At 44.0% G+C, this 15,405-nt stretch overlaps 1 protein-coding gene across 2 annotated transcripts in view; it reads right to left on the bottom strand.

Moving 5' to 3' along the window:
• The window catches only part of ppp2r3a (protein phosphatase 2, regulatory subunit B'', alpha), a 159,048-nt gene that overhangs the window by 87,632 nt on the left and 56,011 nt on the right, over nucleotides 1-15,405 (bottom strand). The gene's annotated exons all lie outside the window — the stretch shown is intronic.

Genomic DNA, 15,405 nt, shown 5'->3' with positions numbered 1-15,405 from the left:
CTCACATAAACTACGCAGAAAAATACAAAATAGAAATAAATCTAGACAGAAACTGAAGCACAAGAGAAATAAAATAAAGTATAAAAGTATCCATTTACATATTTACATTGGCATATGAAAGACTGTATTTACAGACAGCAGGCACTGAGTGCTGTGCGGGAGTCTAACAGCACATATTATAGACATCACTAACTCTGAGCTGCATCAGTATTACAGTGTAAAGTGCACAGTGAAAAGCGTCATTACAGTAATAGTAGTGAGATATTGTACAGTGTGTCTTGATCAGAGAGGAGATACAGTGATGTGGCTCAGCTCAGTTCAGACAGCAGAGGATCAGTAGCGTCTCTGCAGTAAGGAGACTCGGTGTAGAGCCTTATAGCAGTAGGTAAGAAAGATCTCACACGGCTCTTTAACACAGCGCAGCTGTAACAGACGCCACTGAATGAGCTTCTCCGTTTATCCACTGTAGCATGCAGGGGGTGTGAGGTGTTGTCCAAGATTGCTAACAGCTTGTTGAGCGTCCTCTGTTCTGCTACAATCTCCAAAGAGTCCAGCTTGACTCCTACAACAGAGCCAGCCTTTCTATCAAGCTCGATAGTTTTGTTCAGAGCACTTTTGTTAATGCTGCTGCCTCAGAACACAACAGCATAGGATAGAGCACTCACTACAACAGACTGGTAGAATGTCCAATGTTCCTGTATTATTATACAGTTATTAGGGACACTTACTATAAAGTGGGACCGGCTACTGTAATCAATCATTATAGACATCATTATGGCCTAATTGGTGACTGAAAGAGAAAACAACAATAAAATGATATTTATGCAGCAATTGTAGCTACAAAAAACTGCAGTGCAAAGAAATTCAGGGTGTCCCAAAAGAATTGACCTCATTTCATAGTCTAATAACAGCCGATTCTCCCTCAAATGACGTCAATTTTTTTGGGACAAAAAATGCTGCACTCTAAACAAACAGCACAAAGACAAACAGGGGAAACGAACCACAATACTTCTGATATTTAAGCCTAAACAAACGTATTTAATGTGGATTTACAGACACCAGCAGAGCTCGCACTCCTGATATTCTCTGGAATTCTATTCAGGAGATCAGAGGCTCTGTAAGAAAACAATCTTCCACCAGCTGAGCTGTGAGAGATGTAAGGCTTTGCAGTGAGCAGCCTCAGCTGAGTGAAGAGGTCTGGACGGCTATCAGTGAGATCTGCTGGATCTCAGACATCAAGAGCTTGAAATGTCATAAACAAGGAAGCCAGTGCAAACTAAACACGACTGAAACAATACACTCTTCACGGCATCCTGCAGGGCCACCATGTGCTCTAAATAAGCAAACTGCAGTTAGGAGGATAAAGAGCACTGAGACTATTTCCCTCCATTACGATGAAACATCACTAACAAATCAGAAACAAGGACATCAAAACCGTTCCTGAGGTTCTCACTTACAGTCTTGACTCGAAGGGAAGTTCCTGTGCCTGTTTGGGTAAGTCTTATTTATGGTGTTTCCAGCATTGGTTCCTCCAGCTGGTACAACTTCCCCTGACTCAGTCTACACTCTCTGACCATCCACGTCCCGTAAGTGTCCAACCCCTGACTCACTCGGGAAACCACAGGAGCTTCACCTGTGAGATTCCATCAACAGCTCGGGAGAAATTACTCCCCAGCCAGCTGCAGGACGACTCATCCAAACATCTCAGCGTTCTCCACTCCTGCTGGTAAAGCAGGCTCCTGCTAACCCTCTCAGCAAACAGCTCAGATCCTACAGAGATACCTCAAAGAGTCTAGAACTTTACTGCCATCCTATCCATACTCAGTATGCGTTTAGAAACAAAATACCAGACGTCAGGACAGAACCAGAGTCCAGAATGTTTGACCAAAACCAGCACAGAGTTAAAGCATTATACACGTAATCTAAAGATAATGTAAAGAGACAATTCAGCTACAGCAGTTTACCTCCACCGTTCAGCTACAGCAGTTTACCTCCACCGTTCAGCTACAGCAGTTTACCTCCACCGTTCAGCTACAGCAGTTTACCTCCACCGTTCAGCTACAGCAGTTTACCTCCACCGTTCAGCTACAGCAGTTTACCTCCACCGATCAGACACAGCAGTTTACCTCCACCATTCAGCTACAGCAATTTACCTCCAGTCAACCAGCTACAGCAGTTTACCTCCATCATTCAGCTACAGCAGTTTAGCTCCACCATTCAGCTACAGCAGTTTAGCTCCACCATTCAGCTACAGCAGTTTAGCTTCACCATTCAGCTACAGCAGTTTAGCCCCAACCATTCAGCTACAGCAGTTTAGCCCCACCCATTCAGCTACAGCAGTTTAGCCCCACCCATTCAGTTACAGCAGTTTAGCTCCACCATTCAGCTACAGCAGTTTAGCTCCACCATTCACCTACAGCAGGTTACCTCCACCATTCAGCTACAGCAGTTCAGCCCCACCCATTCAGCTACAGCATTTTAGCCCCACCCATTCAGCTACAGCAGTTTAGCTCCACCCATTCATGCCAGAGTATTTCAGCTTTTTATATGTGGCAAAATACACAACAGCCAATTTATTCTTAATAATAATCGAAATAAATGACTTTTCCACAAAGACTATAGTTAGTTAACAGTAGGATACGGCTGTGAAGTAACACATCTGTCATTATGTTATTATACTACAGTGTAGACGTCCTGAAGACTTTGTGTCTCGATACTACATTTGAAAGCTTGCTTGCTGTTGTAAGCTGTAAGTTCTGACAGAAATGAAGCACTACTACCAAAATGATTCACAGTATGAGACCCGTCTGATTCAGTTATAAACTCCGGCCCGTATAACGCGGCTGGACTCTGAAACCGAAACTGTGGTTCCACAGAGCAGCCTTCAAGCAGGACGACGGCAAATGACTGGTTGTGTAGCCAGACAGCAATTACCGACTCAAACAGGCCAACGTTAGAGCAAAGCTACAGTGATTTACTCTCCAAACTATGTTTTCCAGCAGACGCTCACTGTGCAATTATCAGCTGATTGCAGCGTGTGTTTCTCCTGAATTCAGCACAGCCTCAGCGAGCGTTTCCTTCACTAAATGGCTCGGCCAGTTCCTAATTGGGGGAAACTTTGAGAAAGAGTAAGCTCCAACCCCCCAGACCCCCCTCCACCCCCACAACACATAAACCTGCAGGTGCAGAGTTACATCAGTCTCTCATATAAACCGTAAGTTAATCACAGCTCTTAAACATATCTAATGTAAGGGTCTGGCTAGGGGTCCAAACTTCAGTTTTTCACTCAAGTGTATAATGAATTATTAATAGCAGTTACTGAGTAATTCAAAGTAGATATTGAATAAAACCAAAAAATGGCTGTGACCTTTGACCCTTCAGATGGCGCTGCATCAAAAACCAGCACGTTTCTGTAATGGAGATCACCGCATGGGTTTGGAAATGTTTTGACAAACTGTTGTCAATAAACACCGTTGCTGTTTCCACGGATGCAGGTTAACTGCACTCAAATCAAGTCAAATGCTGCCGACTTCTCTGGGCTCAAGCTCATCTGAAACAGACAGAAGCTCAGTGGATACGTGTATTGTGGTCTGAAAAAATTTTGTTTATGGAAATAATGGGCGTCGTGTTCTCCAGAAAAAGAAGACAAGGACCATCCAGATTGTTACCAGCATAAAGTTCTAAATCCAGTGTCTGTCATGATGTCTGGGGGGGGGTGTTGGGGTGCCATATGCTGCCTTTTAGACGCCGTCTTTTTCCGGGACGCCCAACATTAATTATTTCAACATTAAACACCAAGGAAAATTCTGGCTGCGTAATCAGGGAGTGTGGGCATCAAAGTGAACTACAGTGAACTACAGTCAGTGTGGACAGTTTATGGAGCAGCAGTAAAGTGTACAGTACGTTAAAACTATTCGGTGTGTGTGTGTGTTTGTGTGTGTGTCTGTGTGTGTGTGTGTGTGTGTCTGTCTGTGTGTGTGTGTGTGTGTGTGAGTGAGAGTGCGTGTATCTGTGTCTGTGTGTGTGTCTGTGTGTGTGTGTGTGAGTGAGAGTGTGTGTATCTGTGGGTGTGTGAGTGTGTGGGTGTGTGAGTGTGTGCGTGTGTGTATGTATAAAACATACATCCAATCACAGAGCTGTATACACGCCTACACCATTTCCCATCAGATCAAATAATCATATTATAAAAACATTTAACCTTTTAAGTCTGACGTGAACAACGCCTCTTAATAAACCGCCATTAGTCGTGATGTCAGTGCTGCTTTTCTATTGTATTATTTGTGTCACGAACTACATTTTGACCAAGAACATGCACACACACACACACACACACACACACACACACACACACACACACACACACACACCAGTCATGCTTCACTCCTGCTCTGATTAAACAAGTCAGTAGTAAGCGCTTACTGATCTGAACTGCACTCAAAACCCAGAAAACCCAACAAACGAAGGGGCACCTTTAATCCAGTGATGGGAGGCAACAGCTCACAGGAAGCTCAGACACGCTTTACTGTGACACGCTGCGCCGTAACTCCTCTGAGAGCAGGTTAAATGAGTTTAAACATCACTGAATTCTCAGAATGGACCATCGACGAGACACTCGGTTCCACAGGGTCAAACAGGCAGTTACAGCAAACACGCATACAGGACAGAGACGTGGTCAGACACACAGAACGACCCGTATCTCCGCTCTGTAATGAATGAAAGGCCCATTGTGGATGAACAGTGTGTTTCTGTGAGTCACTGTGGTGTGTGTGTGTATGGAGTGTGTGTGTGGTGCACCGTTACTGTGTCTTACTCTGACCACATTAAAGTCCAGCTGACCACACAGTGAGTGATGATGGGTGGAAACGTCTGACACTGAGACAAATGATGTGGGAACTGTTGAATCGTTCACTCTTTCACTGTACACTGTGTTTCACTGTGTATCTGTGATCTGACTCGAACAACCTGAAACGAAGGACATGGGGCGTCGCTAAACATCATTTAAAGATCAGATTTTATTGTACGGATATTGTTATCCGTAACCATTAGAACCCTACAATGTTTGGGATTTTTTGGGTATTTTGGGCCAATTACAATTACAATTACAAAGTATTTACATGTGACAGTCACACAGGCCATACGTTGTTATTTTCAGGAGACCCTGGGCTGCTCAGACGTTCAACATGTGAATGCTCACAGAATTTGATATCTTTTCAGGTGTCTGTGAGCTGAAAGTGCAATAAATCTAATGGTGATTCATTCTGTTGGTTATCCTGAGTAAAAATGAACAATTAGCAGAAGACAGACATTTTTTTATTGGTTTTCCATCCTCATGGATTCAGGCTCAATGCTAAAACTCTGATCCACAGCAAGACAGGCTTTGTTTTTAATTACAAACTGAGCTGCATATTAAATATCAGATATTTTTAATACTCAAAATCAATGAAAACTGAAAGACAGAGCTAAATATTATTCATTTATAATCATATTTGCCACATTTATTGTTATTTATCTGTTAAAATGTGGTTTAGGGCCAGTTTGTGTGATTTTGAGGGACAGAGGGAAAGTGCACTCAGTGTAGTGAATTGGGACACTACATTTTTCTCGCCGTTTAAACGAAGTGTAACTGTCCTTTTTTATGCATGTTTAGCTGTGAATGTCTGTAAATGAGTCTGAGTCAATCTGAGGACTGTTTGAGACACGTGGGAATGTTCTAGATTCATACGCGTGCAGGCAGCTGTTTAAACAGAGACTTAAATGGACACAAACGCAGCATCTAAACGGTGATTTTCTGAACTGGATCTTTGCCCAAACTTCAGAAAGTCACTCTACACACAGGGCAGAGATCACACAGACTCCCCCCCCTGAAAGAGCAACACACTCCTCCTCACACACACCGTCACTACCGGTGCTCTGAATTCACAACAGCGCAAGCTGCTGCGATAAGACATCGTCGTTTGCTCTATATTGTTAATTATACCACTGCGATGTGATTGGCTGAGAGGATTTATCTCGTGATAAAGGCACCCTGGCTGAATCTTTTTAAATATCGCTTTGCCTTATCCGCCTGTTACCTAGCAACAACAACCAGAGGTTACAAAGGTAACCGAAACTACAAAGTAACACACTATTTCGGCCGAGTCTGCCAAAAAGAAGTGTGAAATGAATAACATCTGGTCCTAACAGCGATGTGCCAACAACAAATCCAAAATTTTCTCATTATAGTCAACGAAGCTGCCCACACGATCGGGCACTTTCACTTCTGTGGGTCACCATGTTTCCGTTTTTGTTGTTGATGTTCCACCTTAACAAATAAAGCAGTTAAGCCCGTCGCCTTTTATCTAAACGTGGTTCCTGATCAATGACGTGCAGAAAGGAGCGCTGTAAAGATTCTTGTGTTTGATACCAGAGACGCTCTTTGTTATTGGATTGGATTCCTGCGCCATGTGGCTGAAAGAGAGAGAACAGTCGAAGAAAGGCGAGCCGAGCCAATGAGGTCGACTGACGGTGTCGCTGACCTTCACGGACACGACAGGAGAGATTCACAGATAAGAGCTTCAAAACCTGAACTGAAACTCACAGATACATTTACACTGATACGTTTTACCCTCCTGGGCAGCAGCACTTTTCACTGCTACTTTTATTTTGAAAGAGCTCTGACTGCGCAGTGTTACGGGACACGTCTGTAGAGACTGACAGTTCCCTGCTATTCAAATGAGCTTGTGTGTAAAAGCATCTTTCATGTTTTTCCTTCTATTTAAACTCTTCTTTTTTCTCTGACCTCCCATCACGTTTTTAGTGCTCCAAGTCATTAAGATTAAGAGACCCTTACTAGTCCCACAACGGGGAAACTTCACCTCCGCATTTAACCCGTCCATGCAGTGAAACACCACATACACACTAGTGAGTACACTTGCCCGGAGCGGTGGGCAGCCCTACCCACAGCACCCGGGGAGCAGCTGGGGGTTAGGTGTCTTGCTCAGGGGCACCTCAGTCACATAAAGTTGACTCAGCTGATCGAACCAGCAACCTTCTGGTCCCAGGGTTGGTTCCCTAACCTCCAGCCCAGGATTGCCCCCCCCCCCCCCCCCAATCCAGTCATGCACATACAATTACATCACCCAGCTTTATTATTAACTGAACTTATAATAAACAGACTTCATTACTATAACATAGATAACATGTTGCAAGTTAGTAAACTTACACAATTTATTGTGAAATCTCAGATGCATGAAATGTGAAAGTCGAGTGGAGGTTAATTTATACAGAGCTTTTTACAGCAGGTGTTGTCACAAAGCAGCTTTACAGAAAAATCTGGGTCCAAGCCCCCGTGAGCATCACCAGTGGCAACAGTGGCAAGGAAAAACTCCCTAAGAGGAGGAGGAAGAAACACTGAGAGGAACCCAGACTCAGAAGGGGAACCCGTCCTCCTCTGGTCCACACCAGACAGCAAACATTGTTAGTATAAGTATTATAGTACAAAACGGGAGGCGGAGCCACAGTTAATTAGATAGTTTGCGTTCATGCAGCAGCAGCAGGAAGGAGGGTCAGTTCATGCAGGTGAGGTTTGCACAGTGCTGTACAGCAAGAAGTTCAATGGTGGTCCAGAAGGCAGAAGCAGTCCAGAAGGCTGGCAAGCAGTGGCAGCCGAAATATACAAGACTTCTCGAGAGAAGAAACTGTTCAGGAACGTTCAGAAATGGCAGACATGTTCATGGCACCAATATCAAGCAGTTATTAAATGTGAAACATGCCATCACTTACACAAAACCCTCCGTCCGTCCTGAATCTGTAAACTGAGGAAACATGCAGCTTTCCCTCCAGTGCCTGTAGTGCCGTTGTTGAATACTGAATATTGTCAGGATCGGACTAAAAGGCTTTTTATTAGAAACGTTTGTTATCACAATATATCAAAAGCCATCTGTTTTATCCCCGGACTGCCACACAGTGAATACTTGACCAGTCTCTGTATTCCAGCTCCCCCAGGCATAAAACCAGAATTCTTTAGGGAGCAGTAGCTGAGGGGAAACCAGAGCACTGGTGAAAAAATGGCCAGCCAAAACTGCTCGACCGAAGCCATTCAGCCGAAACCACATCAGAGACGGCGTTCCCCTGAATGCCGCACTGACCAGACCCACTGAATACTGCCTGATTTTTAATGGCTCCCCCTGAAAGCAGTAAATGGAGTCAGGGCAAAGAGGCTGTGTCTGAAAGCTGTGAACGCTCAGCTGGATTTAAATCATTCAGTGTTATTTTAGCTTAATTCTGGGGTTAATTTACTTTTAAATAAGTGTTAAATTCAGCAAAATAGTCTACAAAACTGTCTAACACAAGAAACAGCAATGTCTGGATGCACTGTACAGTAAGGCAGTAACGGTTTAGACAGTAATGCAGTAATGGTGTGTACAGTAAGGCAGTAACGGTTTAGACAGTAATGCAGTAATGGTGTGTACAGTAAGGCAGTAACGGTGTAGACAGTAACACAGTAATGGTGTAGACAGTAACGCAGTAAAGGTGTGGACAGTAAGGCAGTAACGGTTTAGACAGTAATGCAGTAATGGTGTGGACAGTAAGGCAGTAACGGTTTAGACAGTAATGCAGTAATGGTGTGGACAGTAACGCAGTAAAGGTGTGGACAGTAAGGCAGTAACAGTGTAGACAGTAATGCAGTAACAGTGTAGACAGCAATGCAGTAACGGTGTACACAGTAAGGCAGTAACGGTGTGGACTGTAATGTTGTAACGGTGTGGACAGTAAGGCAGTAATGGTGTGGACAGTAATGCAGTAATGGTGTGGACAGTAACGCAGTAAAGGTGTGGACAGTAAGGCAGTAACAGTGTAGACAGTAAGGCAGTAATGATGTGGGCAGTAATGCAGTAACGGTGTAGACAGTAATGCAGTAACAGTGTAGACAGCAATGCCGTATAGGTGTGGACAGTAAGGCAGTAATGGTGTAGACAGTAATGTTGTAACGGTGTGGACAGTAAGGCAGTAATGGTGTGGACAGTAAGGCAGTAATGGTGTGGACAGTAAGGCAGTAACGGTGTAGACAGTAATGCAGTAACAGTGTAGACAGCAATGCCGTATAGGTGTGGACAGTAAGGCAGTAATGGTGTAGACAGTAATGTTGTAACGGTGTAGACAGTAATGCAGTAACGGTGTGGACAGTAAGGCAGTAACGGTGTGGACAGTAAGGCAGTAACAATGTAGACAGCAATGCCGTAACGGTGTGGACAGTAATGCAGTAACGGTGTACACAGTAAGGCAGTAACGGTGTGGACAGTAAGGCAATAATGGTGTGGACAGTAAGGCAGTAATGGTGTAGACAGTAAGGCAGTAACAGTGTGGACAGTAAGGCAGTAACGGTGTGGACAGTAATGCAGTAATGGTGTAGAGAGTAAGGCAGTAATGGTGTAGACAGTAAGGCAGTAACGGTGTGGACAGTAAGGCAGTAATGGTGTAGACAGTAAGGCAGTAAAGTTGTAGACAGTAAGGCAGTAACGGTGTGGACAGTAATGCAGTAATGGTGTAGACAGTAAGGCAGTAACAGGGTGGACAGTAAGGCAGTAACAGGGTGGACAGTAAGGCAGTAACAGGGTTGACAGTAAGGCAGTAACAGGGTTGACAGTAAGGCAGTAACAGGGTGGACAGTAAGGCAGTAACAGGGTTGACAGTAAGGCAGTAACAGGGTGGACAGTAAGGCAGTAACAGGGTGGACAGTAAGGCAGTAACAGGGTGGACAGTAAGGCAGTAATGGTGTGGACAATTTTTACAGTGCCTCTTTCCTCAGACTGACTCTGGGCTTCTCCTCTGCAGCAGTTGCTGGCCTGCTCTCCAGCTGACCATATAAGGCTCACGCAGCTGCTCTTCCTTCCTCCTTCACAGGCCAAAAAACAGCCTTAATAAATAATCACTCTTTCTTCTTTGGGTCGTGTCAAAGCGAGTGCTGCTCCAGTTCGCCTGTGTTCTACAGAAAGAGCCAGAGTTCAAAGTAGCCTCTCCAATCCAAACACCCCTGCCGAAAATACAAGGACACCCAAATCAGCCAGGTCAATTTACAGACCGCAGTCACGCTGACACTGCCCAGAAGCGTTTAGCTGAACCTTCACTGTAATTGGCTTAGCTCATTACAGAGACAGGGCCAATTCCACCAAGACGACGTAACATTTGCCCAGATGCAAAGCCTGCCTTTGATCAAAGCTCAAGCCTGGAATAAATGGTGAATTTTGAGTTTGGGGAAAAGAGTAAGGCAGCTGGAACACTCTGAGGGTCCACAGGGGACCCCTTAAAAAATTCTCAGATTGACCTGCCAGATCAGTAATTAGATAACAGCTACTAATAAACGGGGTCAAAAATAGAAAAATCCAACAAAGATTTACACAGAAGCCTCAACAACTAAATATAACATTCCCTTTTCTCAGTGAGGGTAACGTCAAACACATTCAGTGGTGTTGAGGTCTGGACTCTGGGGTGGTCAGTCCACCGTTCAGCCTCTTTGTTGGATGCGTCCGTCTCCTTTGCTCAGTGAGGTTCTTCTTGATCAGCTACACATCCTTTCAGACCCACAGCGCTAGGTGGTCATCTCACAGTGAAAGGATGGACAGAAACACCTGTGGATGTTTTCAGATCTGAAGCGGCTTGATCTTCTCCTCTCTCTCAGAGATCAAAGCTTTAAGTGCTGTTCATCTGATGGGGGGGCAGTTCTGGGGTCGACCAGTTCTTCCAGGTGGTTGTTACGAGACACATTTTCTCTGGAGCATTTTTGAACTCCGGTTTTGAAAACTCACTTACTTTCCTTTGACTTTCTTACTCCTTATGCAAGTGGATTATCTCATTTCTAATCTCTTCACACATTTCTGCTAAAAAAAGGAATAACTCGTACTTGATGGCTTGGGAACTCAGCCCAGTTTCACAGAGGTGATTTTCCAGATTCTGATCCTGATGCCTGCTAACACCTCCCAAGTTTGAGCAAGAAAAAGAGCTAAATCAAATAGAAGCTTTTCCTTCAGAAGCCTGACAGAAAGCAGAGCTTTCGGTCTTGAAACAGCAAAATGACCCTGAACTGATTTGTTGCAAAAAACAGAATACAAGATGAATGACAGTCTGCTCAGTTTTTGAGTGGCATTTTCAGCACTTCCACCAAATATTACAGCAACGGAGTGTTGGCATTATCATGCTTCATAAAACTAACAAGGAAATCCCTCTCTCAGACACTCCAGCCTGTTCACATGGACCTCATGACTCATTTCTTCAGGTCACTGCTGTGAAATCTCAAATTAGTCTGAAGCACTTAATTAAGAGGATATTTTTACCAGAGTTGATGCTCCAGCTTGGTGGCCACCTGAACCACAGCCCTGCCCCTGCAGCGCTTCCTCTCAAATGAAGGTGTTAATAGTGAGTCTGTGCTGCAGTAACAGCCTCTACTCTTCTGGGAAGGCTCGAGATGTTGGAACAATGCTGTAAGGATTTGTTGGAGCACTGGTGAGGTCAGGTACTGATGTGGGATGGTCAGCTCTGGATCACCTTACTCATCCCAAAGATACTGGATGGAGCTTCATCTCTCCAGAGAACACAGTTCCACTGCTCCATAGCCCAATGCTGGGGAGCTTAATACCTCTCTAGCCCACGCTTGGCATTGGGTATAGAGACCTTAGAATGATGTGTGTCCCATTCTATTGGTCAGTGCTTTTCTAAGGAGATACAGCTGTGTCAGCAATGGGTGACCTTAGAGTAGCTGCATTCACTCATTAGAAGTCTTTATAACAGACCCGATAATTTGGGACATTGAGTGGAGAAATTCCTAAATTTTTCTCATCCAGGAGCTCTTTCTCAGCAGTAATCCTGTCTGACAGCTGACCTGGATTTGTCTGGATCACTTCATGGCTGCAATAACACATTTAACCCAGACTTAACCAGCCTCCCAAAACCTCCCAGCACCTCACAGACATAACATCTCCATTAAAGCACTGCTTAACAATTACTGGCACAATTACTCGGTGAAGAAGGTTAAAAATTGTGATGAAAGAGGGTCTTTAAGGTTAATTAGCTCAATCTGACGCTGAAAATATAAGAAATCAGAGCTTTAAATGAATTCAATTTAAAACCTATCCAAACAGGAGACTCGTTTTACAGGGTGTCTAAACATGCCATCTCAGTAAACACTGTACCATCTTCATCCCTCTACAGAACAACCTGCAGAAATAACCTCAGATTACATTAATCTAACGATATTTGCATTGTCAGTAAAAGTGCTCTCTTTGTGGAAAAAGAGTTTACTTCAGTATGGAAGAACTCAAAGAAGATCTCACTTGCGTTCACTGTGAGTCAAATCAAGCCTGGTGTGAAGGCATTGGGTGTATCTGAGGAATTTTGTGACCACCTTAGTACTCAGGAACTTTTTTGTGGTCATGGCTTCTTGTTTAACCAGGGTATAAATATGAGGTGGCACAGAAGCTTTCTTTTCATTCCCTTCATACATCGACATGGGGAAGATTAAAGAAAGAAATGAGACAAAAGTGTGCCAACCTGCATGCTTGAAAATGCCTGTTTCTGCTGATAGGACAAGTAACAAGAAGTTGAGAACAATCAGAGTTGCTGTGAACCTGTCTAGAAGAGGACACATTTACTTCACCCTCATGCACAATGAGGAGGACGGTTAAAGACACAGAATTTTGCTTAATTTCCTTTGTAGATGACTAATAAACTCTAAGAAGATTATCAGTAAAACACCAACAGCATATCAGTGAAGTATCAATTGTGAAGCACCTGAATACAGTAAGTAAATATCTTGTAGATGTACTGCTGATCCATTAATTACATTAAGTAGATGTGTTACTAATATGTTATTTCCATTACACAAAACCTTATCAACCTTAGCCAACATCTAACCCTAACTCTGGACCAAACCCTAACCCTTACCTTAACCTCAGTCCTAATCCTAACCCTCACCCTGGACATAATCCTAGCCCTGACCTTAACCTCAATCCTAATCCTAACCCTCACCCTGGACTTAATCCTAGCCCTGACCTTAACCTCTACCCAAAACCTTAACCTAACCCTCACCCTGGCCCTAATCCTAAACCTGACCTTAACCTCAACCCAAAACCTAATCCTAACCCTCACCCTGGCCCTAATCCTAACCTTGACTTTAACATCAACCTTAATCCTAACCCTCACCCTGGACACAATCTTAACCTTGACCTTAACCTCAACCCAAAACCTAATCTTAACCCTCACCCTAGCTCTAATCCTAATCCTAACCTTAACCTCATCCCTGAACCTAATCCTAACCCTGGCCCTAACCCTCAATATGTTTTTGACGTGTTACTGAGAGTCTGTTGAATATTTGTTTCATCTAAACAGGAAACACTCAAAATAAAGTATCTCTGAACATCAGACCCACTGTTTAGTATGGGGATCTGTGACGTTTGGGCTCCAAAGGGCTGAAGAACCTTGGTCTGCATGACATCATGGACTCCATGAAGTACTCTGAGATTTTAAAAGACACCTGGCTGCGTCTGCCAAAAACCTAAACCTGGGCCATGGATGGATCTTCTAGCAGCATGATGATCCCAAACATGCATCCGATGGTTTCAGTGGCCAGAGAACCAAGCTTCTTACACGGCATTCTCGACCATCTGATCTCAACCCCACAGACAAGGATCTAAGACTATGAAAGACCTGCAGAGGTTCAGTATCTCAGAACGCGCACTCTGTAGTCTTTCTCAATGAGCATTACAGAAAAAGATTTCTGTTACATACTAAATGCAGCAATTGTGATGTGGTTTTGTTCAAGATTACTCAATTAAAACAATCAAAGCTCATATTTTTCCAGTGAAATTGAGCTAATCATCCTCAAAGGCATTTTTAGGACCATTTTTACCCACTAACAGTGCCAATAATGACAGAGCTGACTGTAGCGTCTCCAGGCAGACCTATTCTTCTGTCTGAAGTCATTTCTTGCAGCATATTTATATGAAAAAACCCCAAAGGAATCCCAGACTCTAACACAGCCATCTCTCCCACACTTTTTCCCTCCCAAGAAACAGACTGATGAGCGCTTGGAAGTTTGGGCAGGCTCTCAGAGACGGCGGCTCAGCAGCTCCTTTTCATCCTCCCCTGCAGACTGTCTAGCTTTTTCCATGTTTGTAGATAACAGTGTGTCATACAGTGTCAGAAACCACATCATCAGGTCCATTAGAGGTCACAGCACAACTGCGCTGAGAGTCATGTGATAAAGTAACGCAGTAACTGTAAAACATCACAATCTAAATTCTTATCATCACATTCCAGTTATTAATGTAATAAGAACCTTGTTAACTGTGATGCTCAAATGTCTCTAAGGGTGGTGTCAGACTGTCAAATATCATGCAACTTCAGTTTCTTGAAACCTACATAAAACGAAACTGCATTTCAGCAACAGCAACGTATTTGAAACTCTGTAACAACAGTTGCAACCATCTTACTTTCGTCTAGCGAGCCTGAACATTTCAGAACTTCAGATTTCAGCAGGTCACTGGACAAGAAAATCTAACAGAAGATGGTTTACTGGACAGACGAAAAGGAAACCCGAAGCAACCCTGCTAGTTTTTCATTTTGTCGGTTTTCTGAGCCACAAAAGCCGACGTTTCTTTAAACAGCTGTGCTGAACAGGCAGCTAATGCTAACAGCTGTTTAACCGGCTGCTGGTTCCAATGTTTATTCATCTTTAGCTTCTGTTATCATGATTTATACCACTAGATCCATTCTCCTCTTCTCCTCTCCTGACCGTCCCTAATTCACACTGAGCTCAGATTCAAACAGGACCCAAAGGACGTAAATTACCACAGAAGAGGAGATGGAGATGCTCCTCTAAAAACTTGTGATTTTAGAACAGAAGTGCTACCAATGGTGTTGAGGCGCTACCAACAGTGTTGAGGTGCTACCAATGGTGCTGAAGTTCTACCAATCATGTTGAGATGCTACCAATGATGTTGAGGTGCTACCAACGGTGTTGAGGTGCTACCAATGGTGCTGAAGTGCTCCCAATGGTGTTAAGATGCTACTGATGGCGTTGAGGTGCTACCAATGGTGATGAAGCGCTACCGATGGTGTTGAGTTGCTACCAATGGTGTTGAGTTGCTACCAATGGTGCTGAGGTGCTACCGATGGTGTTGAGGTGCTACCAATGGTGCTGAATTGCTACCAAATGGTGTTGCGGTGCTACCAATGGTGCTGAAGTGCTCCCAATATTGTTAAGATGCTACCGATGGCGTTGAGGTGCTACCAATGGTGTTGAGGGGCTACCAATGGTGTTGAGGGGCTACCAATGGTGCTTAAGTGCTCTCAATGGTGTTAAGATGCTACCGATGGTGTTGAGGTGCTACCAATGCTGTTGAGGGGCTACCAATGGTGTTTAGGTGCTCCCAA

Source organism: Pygocentrus nattereri, chromosome 17, assembly GCF_015220715.1.
Source record: "Pygocentrus nattereri isolate fPygNat1 chromosome 17, fPygNat1.pri, whole genome shotgun sequence".
Taxonomy (NCBI): Eukaryota; Metazoa; Chordata; class Actinopteri; order Characiformes; family Serrasalmidae; genus Pygocentrus; species Pygocentrus nattereri.
This window is presented reverse-complemented; position numbering and strand designations above follow the sequence as displayed.